Below are 16,903 nucleotides of genomic sequence, written 5' to 3'. Positions count from 1 at the left end.
AAAGCTGTTGCAAATAAGAAGGGATTAGAAATTACAATTTCAAAGAAACAAATGTCCAGTCAAGGTCAAAATGGTGGATTTTTAGGAGCTTTGGCTGGTTTGTTAGGAAAAACAATTCTTCCAATGGCAGCAAAAATAGCTCCAAAAATATTAGCCCCTCTAGGCATTGGCGCTTTGTCTGGACTGGCCAGTACTGGTGTTAGTAAAATACTTGGAAATGGTATGATTTCAGTAGCTAATGATAAGAGAAATATGATATCACCATATCTTACACCTAATCAAAGAAAGCAATTAGTAGGATCTGGAGTGATTAAATTAACACAAAAACAAAAACAAGACGGTGGCTTTTTAGGTATGTTGGCTGCTAATCTAGGAATACCTTTGATTACATCTTTGTTGAGTGGAAAAGGATTACAGATTGATTCTCAGAGAAGACCTTACAGACGAATTCCTATAGTAAAAAAAAAATAAAATTTATAAACAAACCAATATCTAACTTTGAAATTGAACAATGGGTAAAACAATTAAAAATTAAAAACTTTAGGGGTGTATTTAGTAGAAATAATTTACTAAAATTAAAAGAAATGGTTGAATGTGGAATTATAAATTTGGACGACTCTGTTGGTCCTGGAACACATTGGGTCTGTTACTTAAATAATATGTATTTCGATCCATTTGGACTTCCTCCGCCGAAAGAAGTAATTAAGTATATACCAAATGTAAAATACAACAATGTTCAATATCAAGACAAAACAAGTATGCTTTGTGGATATTATTGTTTATTTTTCATTAAAATGTTACAAGATAAAGTACCGTTGTATGATTTATTGTATAAAATACTAAAAATTCATAATCAAAGAGTAAATGAACAAACTATTATAAATTATTTTAATAAAAAAGGACATTTATTTAACTGGAATAATTAATATAATGGGAATATTCAATAATATAAATGAAAAAGTAAATAAAATAGAAAAACAAATAATAAGAAAACCTCCATTGTTTTTAACATGTTATACTCAAGATACTGATGGTGGATTATTTCAATGGAAAACTGTAAATGCTAGTCCTGGTTTAGTTCAAAAAGGTAATAATGTAACAATTAATTTTAATTGCATTTTAATTATTCTTGTTGATGCAATTAAATTAGATAAAGGAGAAGCTAAATTACAATTAAAAAATAAAGAAAATGTAATTCTTCAAAGTTACGATGTAAAAAATAACAGAAAAAATGAATCTATTTCTATTAATTATGCTAATAAATTTAAAATAAATGATGTTATTTATATTAATTCTTTAAACGTTAAAAATATTCAGTTAACAATTTATGGTTCTATAATTTAATAAAAACTTTAATAAAAACTTTAATAAAAACTTTAATAAAAACTTTAATTAATTTAAGAATAAGCTAATGTATCAATACCATTATCAAGAATATATCTTTTATCATCATAACATGATAAAGATGTTTTATTTATAACATAACTGGAAAGATTGTGTTTATTAGAACGAATAACTTTAAAGGTGTGATTAATCTGGGTTGAATTAAACAAAGTATCTTTGTAATTTTTATGAACTATTGTTTTCTTAACAACAAGTTTTTTAATTCCTTTACATTTTTTAACATTAACTTCGTTTTCTAATAAATATGAATACATTTTACTTCTTAATCCGACAAATTCAACAATTACTACACCGGCAGCTTCATCTTTAAATTTTCCAATTACTTTTTTATTATTATCAAAATAAAATTTTGAGTTGTTATCGTAATCACTATTATCAAATAAATCTTTGTCCTTATAAAAGTCTTTATATGCATCTTTGGTTTTTATTTCATAACATAATGAATCAGTGTCAGTAAACAATAATTTACAATTACCCTCGTACTTTTCTTTAATGTAATTATAATGAAAATCATACATTAAATATTTTGATAAATCTAGAATGCACATTCCAACATAACAAGGTCTGTTTAATAACAAACTTTCTTTTATTCTATGAATACCAAAAAGGTTAGAGTTAAACATCGTTGAACTAACAAATGAAGGTTTGGCTATGTATTTTAATAAAATATTTTCATCATGTGTTAATTTAATATTAACCCTCTTACGTAAATTCTCCATCGTCTTACCGAATACAGAATTGTTCATTAACTTAAAAAAGTCCTTTTCAAATGAATTTTTTGCTTTAGATCTTTTTTGAGTATTAAAATCAATATACTTTTTTAACCAAGGACTTTCGTCAAAAGTTAATACTTTATGTATTTTTGTTACTTTTAACCCTAATTGTGTATATAGTTCAAGATTTTTATAATGAACTACATAATTTTGTTTTTTCATTAAAGTTGGAACCAACTTCTTTACATTACTTTTTCCTATTTCAAATTCTGTTTTATAATTTTTACTATAATCAGAAAGCCATTGATCTGGTATTTTAATTTTTTCAGGAGCTAAAGGATAATCATTATGGGTTTTATGTAATTCTTTTGGATATTCAAGATCACATTCAACTATAAAGTTAGTTTTACCTTTTGCAATTAATTTCTTAAATTGTTTTTCGGATATAAATTTAAAGTTTCCAGAGGGCAAAGGTTGACACATAGCCCAACCGTAAAGATTATTGGCGTCAAGGTACATAATGTATTTGCTTTCTTCTTTTGAATTATAATCTTTCATATATTTATTGTTTGCTTTACTGTATCTGTTTGAAATATAACTTATTCCTCCTCTCAGTCCTTTTTCAATAAAAAGATACATATCAATATCAGTTATTAAATCTAACTTAATTCCAGTCATTTTTAACATTGCATCCCAAGCTAACCCAGGACTACTAAAATAATGACAAGGATCTAATTTGTAGTACTCTAAACATAGTTTTCTAAAATTTTCAAATACATCAGCTAAAAGTAATACGTCAGTTTTTAAATATAGATCATGATATTCTCCCAGTGTTTTTATTTTAAATTTTTTCCAAATATTTTTAGCATGTTCGTATTCATTATCAGAAATATTAGTTTCATTTAAAATTGAATAAAACTCTTCTTTAGAAGGTAATTCTGTTTCTTTAAATTTTTTAAATGAATCCATGTAATCATATGGATAAACACCTTTTGTCTTTAATAAATTAATGTTTTCACAATCAAATTCTTGAGATAAGTATTTAAATTCTGGAATATTTTTTACTAAGTTATCCAATGATTGAGACATAAATTGAAATGAATCAATAAAGACCAAGTCAGAAATCATAAATGCCATATATCTTTCCATATTGTTAGGAATAACATTAATTTCTTTTTTGAATTTCCCTATTTGTTGCATAATAAAATGACCGTCATAACCTCTTAAATTATGAAAAATAACAGGAATTTTATGTGTTAGTTTAAAATTAATATTACATTCTGAGTGAGCACTTCCTCTGAATTTTCCTGTTATATGACAATGGTCACGGACAGGATTTTCATTTTCCTCATATTCTTTTTCACAAATATGACAAAACTTTTGTTTTTTAAATTCGGTTGAATCATTTTTAGACATTCTTAGTTCTTTGTTAAAATGTTCTTTAAATATTTCTTTACAATATTCCTCTTCCTCAAGCATTTTTTCAATAAACTTATAAACTGCATTAGGACCTCTATAAATCTGGGTTGGTTTTAGTATATTTATCGTCCTAACAACAAACAACTTTATAGCCGTAACCACAATCTATATGATTTTGATATGGTTCAGTAAATGAAGATTCAGTTGATGGTAAAGCAGTTAAAACTTTTTTAGTTATTGATTCAAAATCAGCATAAATTACAAAAGGTACTGCTAAACCTTTATGATAATTTTTAAATTGTACTTTACTTCCCTCTTTTGGCATTTTTACGCCTTGGATACCATTAATAGCTAAACAATTTGGAATATGTTCATTTAATATTCTTTCTTGTGAAAAATTCTGTAGACATGATTTACAAAAATGTTTTTTTTTCTTTATGTTTGGTTTTTTGAAACATTAATCTATTAAAGTCTTTTATCCAAACATAATGTTGGACTACAGTTCTTGAGGGCTTACAGTCATCGTCAGTTATTTTATCATTTATTTTATCATTTATTTTATCATTTATTTTATCATTAGTAATTAGCAACATGTCACAGTGTTCTTCGTATTGATATTTTGATATGTACAATGGATAAATACTATTTTCTTCATATCCAAATATATTAAATGATATTTCATTTAAAACTTCTATTTTAGGTATTTGATTTAATGTAACAGGAAATTTAATTCCAGTATAATCAAGATCGTTTATATGTTTTTTATATTTTGAAATATTTTGAGGATTTTTTCAACAGGAAATTTGTAAGCTAAATGACACCATCTAAAACATTCGTTATCATCATTCTTTATATTTATTAATCCTTTCATTGAATTTTGTAATGGTTTTGGTAATTCTAAATAACTTGAAGCAGCCAATGGATTATACTTATATCTATTTATATAATGAGCATCAACTGACTCTATTCTCCAGCCACTTCCTTCAGAAATCCAATTACCAATTCTATTTATTATTTCATCAAAAGCTTGATGTAAAGTTTTTTTTATTTCATTTGTGTTAATAATTTCTAAAGCCTTTGATTGAAAATAAGCTGATTTATATATTGTATCAGTTTTATCCATTTTTGCAAAAGTTATTTTTAAAACAACGTTTATTTTTATACCTTTTAAAGTTTTAAGTTCAGATTTAAGTATTTCATAAGAGTCGTTTATAGTTAAATATAATTGATTCTTTGGATCTTGTCTATATGTAATTTTAATTTCAAATTTCTTATAATATTGTTTTGTAGATCTCTCGATTTCCATCTATATATTATATTTAGAAAAAAAAATCACTAAGGAAAAAAGGATTAAAAAAATAATTAAAAAAATAATTAAAAAAATAATAAAATAAATAAAGTTTTAAATTATCTTTAAGAAGAATTAAAATATTTAAATTTATATCTTTTTCCGCTGGTTTTTGATATTCCACTTTTAACTTGGTTTTTTCCTTTGCAGCACATTGTTATTAACCCTGAATTAATATTAAGGTCTTTGGATGCTGCATAAGTGCTTTTATATGTTTTTTCTTCATTAGTGTCACAATCGGTTGCAATAACTTTTTTAGGATTGTTTCGAATATTATTTGGTCTGGGACAATCACATAATCTTTCAGCATTTTCTTCTTCAGTTAATAGACAACCGCAGTTCCATTCAAATAAATTTTTTTTTAAAAGATAAGGATCTATAACATTTTGTAATTTATCAATGACATGATTTTTATATTCATCGCTAACTATTTGATTTAACCGATATTTAATAACATTTCTTCTTTTAAGAACTTTTTTATATGAATTTTTGTCTGGATTCATTATTTCTCCTAAAGTGCTAGATAATTTTGGTATAATCATTCTATCTACCTTTCTATTAACCATCTATATAATATACTTATAGAAAAAAAATCTCTAAAAACGCATGTAAAATTTAATACAGCTCTTCTTCTTTTTTACTTTTATATCCGTTAAGTTTAAATTCCTTCATGTGCATTTCAAGAGGTGTTGAATAATTTTTTTCTTTCTGCATTTCTAATAGTATTGTAAAAATATCCTGAATAACTTTATTTGGATCTTCTTTATTTACTTTTCCAATCCGTGCTTTTGTTATAAGTTGTTTTATTTTGTGATGATGTGATTTTAAAATAAATTTCTTGTCGTCAAGTTTTAGTCTGTTAGTAAATATGGTAATTACTGATGGAACAGCGCCAGCAACTGCTACAAATATAGGAATAGCTGGAACAAGTACTAATGCAGCTGAACAACCAAAAATACCTGCTGTATTATATAATCCAGTATTTACTCTCCCACAAAATTTTTAACTTTTTCTGTAAGCAGCAGCTAGTTTAGTTAAGTGAATAATTAATTGATCTATTGTTTCTATTCCATTATTATTAGAAATTAGATTTTTATTGCTCATTTATATAATTAAACTTTTTATTTCTAAATTAAATTTGTTCAAGATCGCTAAATGGTACCCAACTATTAAATTTTCACTATAACCTTTCCATTTTACTAAAGCTTGTTTTTTCTTATAGTCTCGTCTAATAACTTTTTCAATTCTAAAAACTTCTTGTGTATAGGTAAAAGTTCTTGTTCATAAAATGAACCTTGAATTATTTCATCATTTAAATCTTTAATATGTATGTTCTGGGATTTGTATTATTAATTTTATAAATTATAAATATTTCCTCTGTCCAGTTTGGTGTATATCCTTTTTCAAAATGTCTTTTAAGTTTGCTTAAACGAACTCGATCACCAATTTTAAATTTGCTTTGCTCTTTGATATCTTTAAATCACCATATAAATTAAAGTAAACAGTACCTTTATTTAAGTTTTTACTGGCTTCGGTTGGTGTCATTTTTATACTAGAATGTTTTGTTTTGTTATATTTATCAACCATATCCTGCAAATTATTTAAATAAGTATAAGTATTATTTGCTGTAAAATATTTCCACATTATTCTTTTTAAACTTCTATTAAATCTTTCTATTACTACAGCCTTTCCTTCATTAAATGTATGGTACATATTAATCTTATTTTTATTCAAAAATGATTCAAACTTTTTATTATAAAATTCTTTTCCTTCGTCTATCCATAAATTTACTGGTAATCGTCCTTCAGAAATTATTTTTTCAAATGCTTCAGTAACAAATTCTCCGGTTTTATTCTTTAATGGAATAACCCAAGCATATTTACTAAATATATCAATAACAGTTAACAAGTACTTTACTCCTTTATTATATTTTGAAAAAGCTTGCATGTCAACTAAATCAGCTGACCAAGTATCATCAATATCATTAACTATCACTCTTCGTTTCCTAAATTTTCTTTTAATTGGTTTGTGTAATTCTTCTGCTAATTCATCGCTCCAGCGGTAGCTCAGAGTTACCGGCTCTGCAGTGATTTCGGGGGTATACTCTACCCCCTTTTCCCGTTTTTTTGACTTTTGTTTTTGTCCCAACCCAAGTGTGTATTTCGTTTTAATTATAGGTTTCACAACTAAATGTTTTTGCAATCTTTTCTCCAAATGTTTTTGATTTAGTTTTATTTAAATTGGAAAGCATTTGTTTATCACATGTACCCTTTTTTACATCACTGTTATAGCAAAAATCATGGTCCATACATACTGCATCCAGTTCATTGACAGGGGGTCCATTATCTAGGGGATTTCCTGGCCCACAATAATTATATCCTGGAAGTGTTAAACCTTTCTTAGGTAATAAAGGTAACATTGCTTTGTGAATATCTAAATTACCCCCTGTACTTTTAACAAACTTTGATTTCATTTTTCCACAAGATGAACAAGTAGCCCTTATCATTTTTCTCCCATTTTTTGTTGTAATATAATGAGGATTTATATTATCAGTAAATCTTCTTTCTTTCAAACAATATATTTTATTCTGTAAACTCATCTTTATCAAATGTATTTAAAATTATCTAAAAATTATTTAAAGACTAATAATGTAGTTATTAATTGAAAATAAGATCAAATAAGTTACATTTTATCAATAAAAATAATCTGCCAAAGTTTTGCCAAGTTGGCAGACATTGTCACATTGCTGCCACTTGGCAGAAAAATGGCAGGCTTTTGATTGGTTGAATTTGTGTTTGTCAACGTTCTGCCAAAAGTTTGTCAAGTTGGCAGACATTGTCACATTGCTGCCACTTGGCAGGATTTTGGCAAATATTTGGCGGAAGTGTTTAATCATATTTTACTATAGGTTTTAACAATAATTTGTTAAAATTTGTTTTAAATTTGTTTTAAATTGTCCGGCATTGGATTTTTTAGAATAGGGTCAAGGGGTCAGGGGGGTCAAAATCGGGCTCGCACCCCCATATATATAACTACTTTTAATAAAATAAAACATATCAAACAGGTTGCATAAAAACAAATAACAAAACTTCAATATGAAATATTAACAATCAACACCTTACTTTATAAATATTTCAATTAAAAATTACGCTATTAATAATACACGTCTGATCGTAAAACTCTATATGTAATAAAGCAAATGTGAAACTAAAAGAAACAAATACAAACGTACCTTAAATGTAAAATGAACTCTGTGCGACCTTACATGAAGTTATCCAAATAAGCAGATGGAAAGCAGTAATGTAACCATGAGCTGGAATACCTTACCATTGATAGATTAATATACATGTAATTCAAATGGGCAGTGTGAATGGAGGCAGGCTAAATTAGAACTGCTTGATCATTGATAATTCATCCGCGATGTCCATGAATCAAACGTCATTGTGTAGCGCATGAACATTTTTAATGTGATACGGGATACAATAAAGATTCTATAATTTTTAGAATTACAGTTCTAAGCCCCTCACCCCAAAGTTGTTCGTGCAACGTCCATTATTTCAATGGTACACACTTTTTTAGGAGTTATTTGTTCAAAAGTCGATGTTAATATTGTTGACTGGTGGATCTATTTTGAGCAGCAACGCAGCTTTTCTCGCATACCAGAGGTCTACCAAAGTTCGAAGTTTTGGTAATACTTCGAACCTATGAAGGATGAGAACGGTCAGAATCAAACGATAAATTACGAGAGGTGCCGTTGGGATAATTAATGAAAAGGTAAGTCGGTTTTATCGGACATTTGGAAATAGGGATTTAGAGTAACAAACTCCGGTAGTATTTCGAATAATCTAGTGTTATTTTGTCCTATAGCGACAATTACACTTTTTTGGTTTGGGCCAGAGTTTGATGCTAAGTATTAGAAACCTCATATTAGAAGCTTAACAATATTGAAAATGTGCCGAAACCGATGTTATGGTGGGAAGACTTTAAAGCTTAAAACACCTTACCATCAGGATCCGTCAGCTCTACAACTGCAGAACTATCTGTCAGCATATCCACATTTTGAACGTCTATACCCAAGTTTTCATCGTCTTCTAAATATAACGTTAAACTATCTTCCCCAATGTCTGGTGGCAAATTTTGTAAAAGTATTTTGGCAGTTCCAATGACTTCATCTAGAGAATAGAGGAGACTGAGACATCATATACGGAAAACTTTATCAGATCTTGAAGGTTTACAATTGTCTGTAGAATACATACATGTATTTTATTTCGTAATGGTTCAGGTATAGATCCACGGTGTGCCGTATTGTCAAACAATACAGGAAATCGAAGACCAAAGATCTATTTTCATCAATAGAAATAATTTAGCTTTTCTGAAGAAAAATACCTATCATTAGCATTCTTACTGACTGGTCAAAGGCGTCATAAAAGTTATACATCACGGTAAAAAATAAAAGGCTGCAATGAAAATATACACGTATTTCCCAGTCATTATAAATAATTTACATGCTGGTAATAATAATCGACTGGCTGGAATGATCTTGATATGATATGTCCTATTGCTTTATTGATTTTAAACATGTAATGAAATTATTCAAAAGCTGTATAAGTCATTACTGACATTATGTGAGTTCGTTTTCTTTGTTCATCTTCATGTAAGACAAAGCAAATTACAAAGCATGGGTACATGTAAGGACAACGAACATTTTCACTCTATTTGTGATTGTGTAACTTAAAACTATACCAATCTTGTTTTGACATGTTTGTATATCGGTCAAAGGGATTCTTCTTCATACATTATTTTCATCACTCTATTAGCTCAAAGGTTTCTCTGTGTAAGTCACTACCCATTCACAACTTTATTCAATAATCAGTATGGAACGATACAGAAATTTTTCAGTGATTTTAATATCACAAAATTTAAGACAAATTAATATTTAACACAATTAAATTTTCATATACGTCATTTGAGTCATCTGTTTTGATATATTGTCAAAGTATTTTGCTGACCAAAAGAAAAGTTATGACAAGTAGGTATTGTTTAATAAAGCTAACATCACTCCCCTTCCTTTAACAATATTCTTTTATCGTTGTGTTTGTTTTAAATCGAATTCAACGTTTTCATTTTCAAAGTCAATGTTTCAGTATCTGCTTTCAAGTCAAATAATAGCTGTACCTAGCTGTACCCAGACAAATTTAGGCCTCATTTTATATCGCTTTATAAATGAGGCTCTGAATTTATATTGAGATGTTACTATCCTTCAATAAACTACGGTACTGTTAAAAGTTTCAACAAGAAGACAATCACAAAGAAAAAACTAAACAAGATCTGTTAGTACTGTTTTCAATGTCAAGCTTATCTTGATGTTTAACTTTATAAGTGCTCCTTATATTGATTGTAAACTATTTTAGTAATATGGTCACTGTGACCTTAAGCTTTGACATTCTGATTTCCAAAACAATAGGAACAGACAAAACAGACAGTCCTCATATGATGTTTGGCAGGCTGAGCAATTAGTCAAAGTACTCTTTTACTGTTGAGTTTGGAAACAATTATTATTTTGCCTCAATACAAATGTGACTAAATGGGTCCGTTGAATATGGAAAATTATTCTATTAAGACAGTATGCTGATAAAGTGTTCTTTAATTATTGATAAGAAACCGTTTTTAGTCTCGAGCTCAATGTGACATTGGCCTTTGACGTAATGACCCCTAACATAATACGGATATTTTACTGACCACGATCAATCACCCGTTGAATGTTTAGGACAGCAGGTCAATGAGTTATATAGTCACTGAGCAAAACTATTTTCATTCTCAATAAATTCTATGAGAAGAAACTCAGGAAGCAAAGATTGCAACCAAGCAAAATAATACATGCAGCCGACTTGGTTTGATTAAGTCTACTTATGAGAGTTAATGCAATATGTAATACCCTTCACGTCCCCTAAGCGGAATTCTATTACCTAAATATTGAAAAGACTCCACGATCCCAAAGGACCAGAAAATGTACAGCCTGTATATAATATATTGTCAAAAATGTTCAAGGAGGACCGCCCTCGATCTCAATTGTCTCCAATACTGCAGACGAGTTGTGTGTACATTTCAAAACTGTTATGTTCAGATTCTATTTATGAAATAACTTAAATTACACGATTTGTTCTTTCAGAATTTCAAACATTTTCTCAAGATTGGCCCTTGTAACCCTATCTTAACATATGCCACAAATCCATTTGCATTTTATAGTTGAAGACAAAATGTTCAAATTAATTGTTGACTTGTAAAATCGTAGTTTGTACCTAGGCAGATATATGCAACACTCATAACGTAATCGTACAGATTCTGAACAAGCAAGTGCAGTTTTACTACAACTTTTATTCTGATTTCATGTTTACTTAGTTAAATACAAAACGGAACAAGAGTTCACAGTGATCTTGGCGGCCACCATTGAGCCATTTTTGAATGTTCCAAATTTCAAGACTAGTCCAAGGTCAAAATCAAGGTCAAATTTCATTTCGGTACACAACACTGTACATGTGGTCCAAATTTGAAAGCTGTAGCTTGAGAAATGTGAAAGTAGGTCACTAGATCAATTTCAAGGTCAAAGTTCATTTCGGTACACAGAACTATGCATGTGCTTCAAATTTGGAGGCTGTAGCTTGAGAAATGTGAAAGTAGGTACTAGGTAAAAATCAATGTCAAATTTCAATTCAGAACACAAAAATATGCATGTGGTCCATGTTTGAAGCCTGTGAAAGTAGGCCACTAGGTCAATTTCAAGATTATCATTTCGGTACACAAAACTATGCATGTGGTCCAAATTTGAAGGTTGTAGCTTGAGGAAAATGTGAAAGTAGGTCACTAGGTCAATGTCAAGATCAAAGTTTGTTTCGGTACACAAACCTATGCATGTGGTCCAAATTTGAAGGTTGTAGCTACAGAAATGTGAAAGTAGATCACTAGGTCAAGACCAAGGTCAACTCATGTCAAGGTTCATCTTGCCACTCAAAACTATACATGTGGTCCAAATTTGAAAGTTGTAGGTCATGGACATGAAGATGCTAAAGGTTTTACCCTATATAAGTCTATATGAACCATGTGAGGGGGATAATTTTAGCAAACTTGGTAGAGAACCACTAGATGATGTCACATACAAAATATCAAAGCCTTGTGGTTTTGGACAAGAGTTTTTTTAACGGTTTCCCTATATAAGTCTATATAAATCATGTGACCCCCGGGGCGGGGCCATATTTGACCCCAGAGAAATAATTTGGACAATCTCGGCAGATGACCACTAGATGATGCTACATACCAAATATCAAAGCCCTAGGCCCTGTGGTTTTGGACAAGATTTTCAAAGCTTTTCCCTATATTAATATATGTGAATTATGAAAATAAACAAAGGGCCATAACTCACTCAAAAATTGTTGAACCAGTCTGATTTTCAGGGTGACACAACTAGGGTATCAATACATCATTCTGACAAAGTTTGGTCATCCCCCAGTAGTTTCTGATGCGATAACGAGAATTTTTTAACGGACGGACGGACGGACGGACGGACCACGGACACAGAGTGATTTGAATACCCAACCATCTGATGATGGTGGGCTAAAAATGATTACAAATCTAAGGCCACAAACTTTTATAGCACATATATCTTAGGAGCCTCACAATTAGATCTCGTCCAACGAACTTACAGTAAACATCTTTAATTGACATTTAAGTTATAATTTCCTTCTACTTTGGTGGCATTTCGGATATTACACATCACGTATTAGTTAGAATATTGATTAGATAGACATCATATATATCACGTCTGAATTAACATATTACTAAAGTTATAAATTATTAATTTAAACGTACGTGATAAAGCTTGGGAAATATAAGACACATGTTAATAGGGACCGTGATTTAGCACTCATTTAACATCTGTTGTTTACAACTTTGCAAATAGAATTCGTGACCTGGCAAATTGGTTACATGTATAACTTTAAGACAAAATTGAAATGGAATATATATATATGTAATGCATGTATACGATTTGAATGGACATCATAAATAAGTAAAATAAATTACAAAACAAAAATTCATAAGTATGCAGATGCGTAACAGATCCCGGTACTTATGCACAATACTGCATATATTAGCCAATGATGGGTTGTAACTTACAGTAAACGGTACAAAAACACTGTCACTGTTTTCACTCTGGATTAGCGCATCAGTCTGTGACATTGATGAAAACTTACTCAAAGCATTGTCAACAATAACAGCGAGATAGTTTCTGTCAATAAAATATTGCCGTAATTCAGGCAAACTATTTTCGAATTGTTTATCGTTAGAAATAATACTTCTATATCTTTTAGCCTGGCTAAATGGTTTTCCACGCTTACATGAGTAAGTGACGAAGAAATTCTAAGTATTGATGAACACTCGTGTCCTTCACAAAAATGTCTGTGACAATATTTGATGAATTACCTTTTGAAACTTTTACATCTAGGAAGGTATATTTTGAAATTTTCTAGGAGAGACCCCCCCCCCCCCCCCCCCCCTGAACCGATTAAATGATGGGAATGCCCATCAGTAATTCAAGGTTTAGACAAAGATGCAACAGAGGCCACCATTTTATGCCTTTATAATTTAAAATATTTTCTTTCCAGGGGAGACCCCCGAACCTCCTAAAATGATGGGAGTACCGCCGATGACAAAAAGAATGCAACTGAGGCAACCATTTCTCCCCCAGCCACCCACCCCGCCCCTGAAATAATGCGAGTACCCCCTCCCCTAATTCAAAATTCAAATAGAAAAATGCACCAGAGCCCACCATTCCATATCTTTTTCACACAATTTTCCAGGGAGAGGACCACTCTCGACCCATCACTAAAATGATCGGAGTACACCTCACGTACCTCAAATAGGCTATCATTTCATATCTATATTTCAAACACTTCCGTGGGAGAGACCCCCTGACTCTCCTAACACGAGCGAAAGACCCCTCCGGTACCTACCCTTACTCCGCACTGGTGAGGCCTTCGTTCTTAAATGGTGCCCATTGCTCCGTCCCCCTAATCAAATATTTCTGAATCTGGACATGTAAAGTATTATTTAAAAATAGGGGTATAAGTCTTGCACACGGCACACTGTCTAATTATGGCAAATGTTTACAGTGCAAAGTGACTAGAATATCCATCTATGTATAAAACATTATGCCCCCAACCCAATTTAAATGTTTGGCAAATCACCAGTACAAAAAAAAAATTGAGCGCATCAAACAGAACCGAAAATGGAACCACCTACGAATTGACTCTGTAAAGAAAATTGCAGCATAAGAAGTACTTTAAATATCTGTCAACATGAAACGCTTTTACACAACAAAACACGTGATAACTGATAGTACAAAATCCCAGGTTCCTATCGCAAAGGTCAAGATCACAATTAGGGGTCAAAGGTCATTTTAGAGATTGTCCGGGCCATAACTTTGATAAGTAAAGTATGGAATAGTTTTGTCAGATAATTTTCTGCCAGTCAGAACTTTTTCAACTGAGAATGTAAAGATTTTGCCAAATATGTGAATATTTTTTATAATATGAACGAATATATAAAGTTCTACTGGTCAGAACATCTTTAAGCTGTATAGTGATTTTGATAATACACTCAAGTAAGTTCATATAAAGTTCTTCCGGGCAGAACTTAATACAGCATATACTTTATCACCTTGCAAAACTTACTGTGAACCTAGAAAAGGTCTGCCAGGCAGAGCATTTTTAGACTCCCGGATATTATTTTATATTATTCTAAATGGCCTGTGTTGAGTCAGATAATGTTCTACCAGGCAGAACTTGTTAAACCTTATTCATATATTTGTTATAGGGGGAACATTTCAATAGTTATAGCCTTGACATTATCATAATCTATTGACCTGTAGTGCGTATTGGCCTTTAAGGTATTGAACCCCTAACAGTAATGTTTAAAAAAATGCCATGTTTCGAGCTGTGTTGCAAATTTTAAATAACTTTTACCGTGCCGGGTTTTTTTTTGCAAATTTTATATAATTTATGGTGTTTCTTCAGGTAGAGACAAATTTCAATGTGATGGCCACTATCTAAATTGTTTTCAGAGAATTCATTACAGCATTCATTTTGACAAAAGAAACATCAAACTATTGTCAAACAACTATAAAACACAAAATAAAACTGTAAATACCATTTTTCTAGGGTGCCTCAAGTTAACAGATTTAATGAGACAGAATTCTAACTCCAACATTGAAAAAATAGGGTCGAATCCTGTGGGTCTGTCTTGTATTTTGCTCACTTCATTCAAAAACAATCTTGGGGCAGAAGTAAAACCTACCTGCATTTCTTTCACAATATGTAATCTAAAGAAAGAAGGCAAAATAGAGAACTTTTACCGCATGTAACTCAGTATTTTTAAAGATGTCTAACTCTACCCCTCCTGATTCAGACGTAAATTCACTTTGAACAGCAAGAAATCGTTTATAAAATGAAATTTTCCACTTATGTACAAAACATTCATAATAAGTCTTGAAAGACGTAAAAACTTACTAGAAAAAAAGGAAAATATGGGGAAAAAGATTTGTCCCCATGGGGCTTGATCCTACGCCCCCTGAAAAAATTGCAGTCAAAGTAGTTTTATGGAAGGAGTTGAATACTCTTCAAAAAGGAGATTCTCTATTACGGTTCCAATACCTTAGAATGTTCTGCCAGACAGAACGTTTTAGATACAACGGTATTCTTCATTTAATTCATAATTATGACTAGTTGAGTCAGATAAAGTTCTGCCAGGCAGACCTAAAAACACTTTGGGCTTTATATAGTTTTGATGGTAGACTTGTAGATTTTTTTCACTGTTTATATACAACATATCATCATCTGCTACCCTTCAAAATGTATTTCAAAATTATAATCTTTTCACCTGAAGTGCATAAGGAACCTTTATAACATTTATTGTATTTTAGTCTTTACATTATCACAAACTATTGGCATGTAGTGCATAATGTATTTTAAAAAGTTCTGCCAGGCAGAACGTTTTAGATAGATTGACATTCATCTTATAATTTATAATGACTAGTCTCTAGTCAAATAAAGTTCTGCCCAGCAGAACTTTTTAAACCTCAACAGGCTTTATATCATTTTGATAACTGACTAGTTAAGGCAGAACTTTTGATACAAATAAGGGTCTGTTACCTTGCAAAATGTATTGTAAAACGAAAATCTTTTAGCCTGTGGTGTACAGTGAATCTGAACTTTTCACAACTCATTGATATATCCATTGTATCTTATTTCAAAACACTCTAGTTGAGTCAGATAAAGTTCTGCCAGGCAGAACTTTTTGAACCTTATTCATATTTCAGTTATAGGCTTTAAATGATATTGATAATAGACCTAAAAAAGTTCTGCCGGACAGAACGTTTTACAATTCATTGACAGATCCATTAAATCTTATTTTAAAACACTCTCATTGTTTGTTTGTTTGTGTTGGGTTTAACGCCGTTTTCAAACAGTATTTCAGTCATGAAACGGCGGGCAGTTAACCTAAGCAGCGTTCCTGGATTCTGTACCAGTACAAACCTGTTCTCCGCAAGTAACTGCCAACTTCCCCACATAAATCAGAGGTGGAGGACGAATGGTTTCAGACACAATGTCGTTTTCAAATCGTCACGGAGAACATACGCCCCGCCCGAGGATCGAACCGTGATCCGTAGACCAACGCTCTACCTACAGAGCTAAGCGGGCGGGTGACCACTCTCGTTGAGTCAGATAAAGTTCTGCCAGGCAGAACTTTTTGAACCTTATTCATATTTCAGTTATAAGCTGTTTATGATTTTGATAATAAAACTGAAAAAGTACTGCCATGCAGAACGTTTTAAAACTCATTGATAGATCCATTATATCCAATTTAAAACACGCCAGTTCTGCCAGGTAGAACTTTTTGAACCTTATTCATATGTCAGTTATAGGCTATTTTATGATTTTGATAATAAACCTGAAAAAGTTCTGCCGGA

This window comes from Mercenaria mercenaria, chromosome 11 (genome assembly GCF_021730395.1).
Source record: "Mercenaria mercenaria strain notata chromosome 11, MADL_Memer_1, whole genome shotgun sequence".
Lineage (NCBI taxonomy): Eukaryota > Metazoa > Mollusca > Bivalvia > Venerida > Veneridae > Mercenaria > Mercenaria mercenaria.
The sequence above is the reverse complement of the archived record's forward strand: the minus strand, read 5'-3'. Positions refer to the sequence as shown.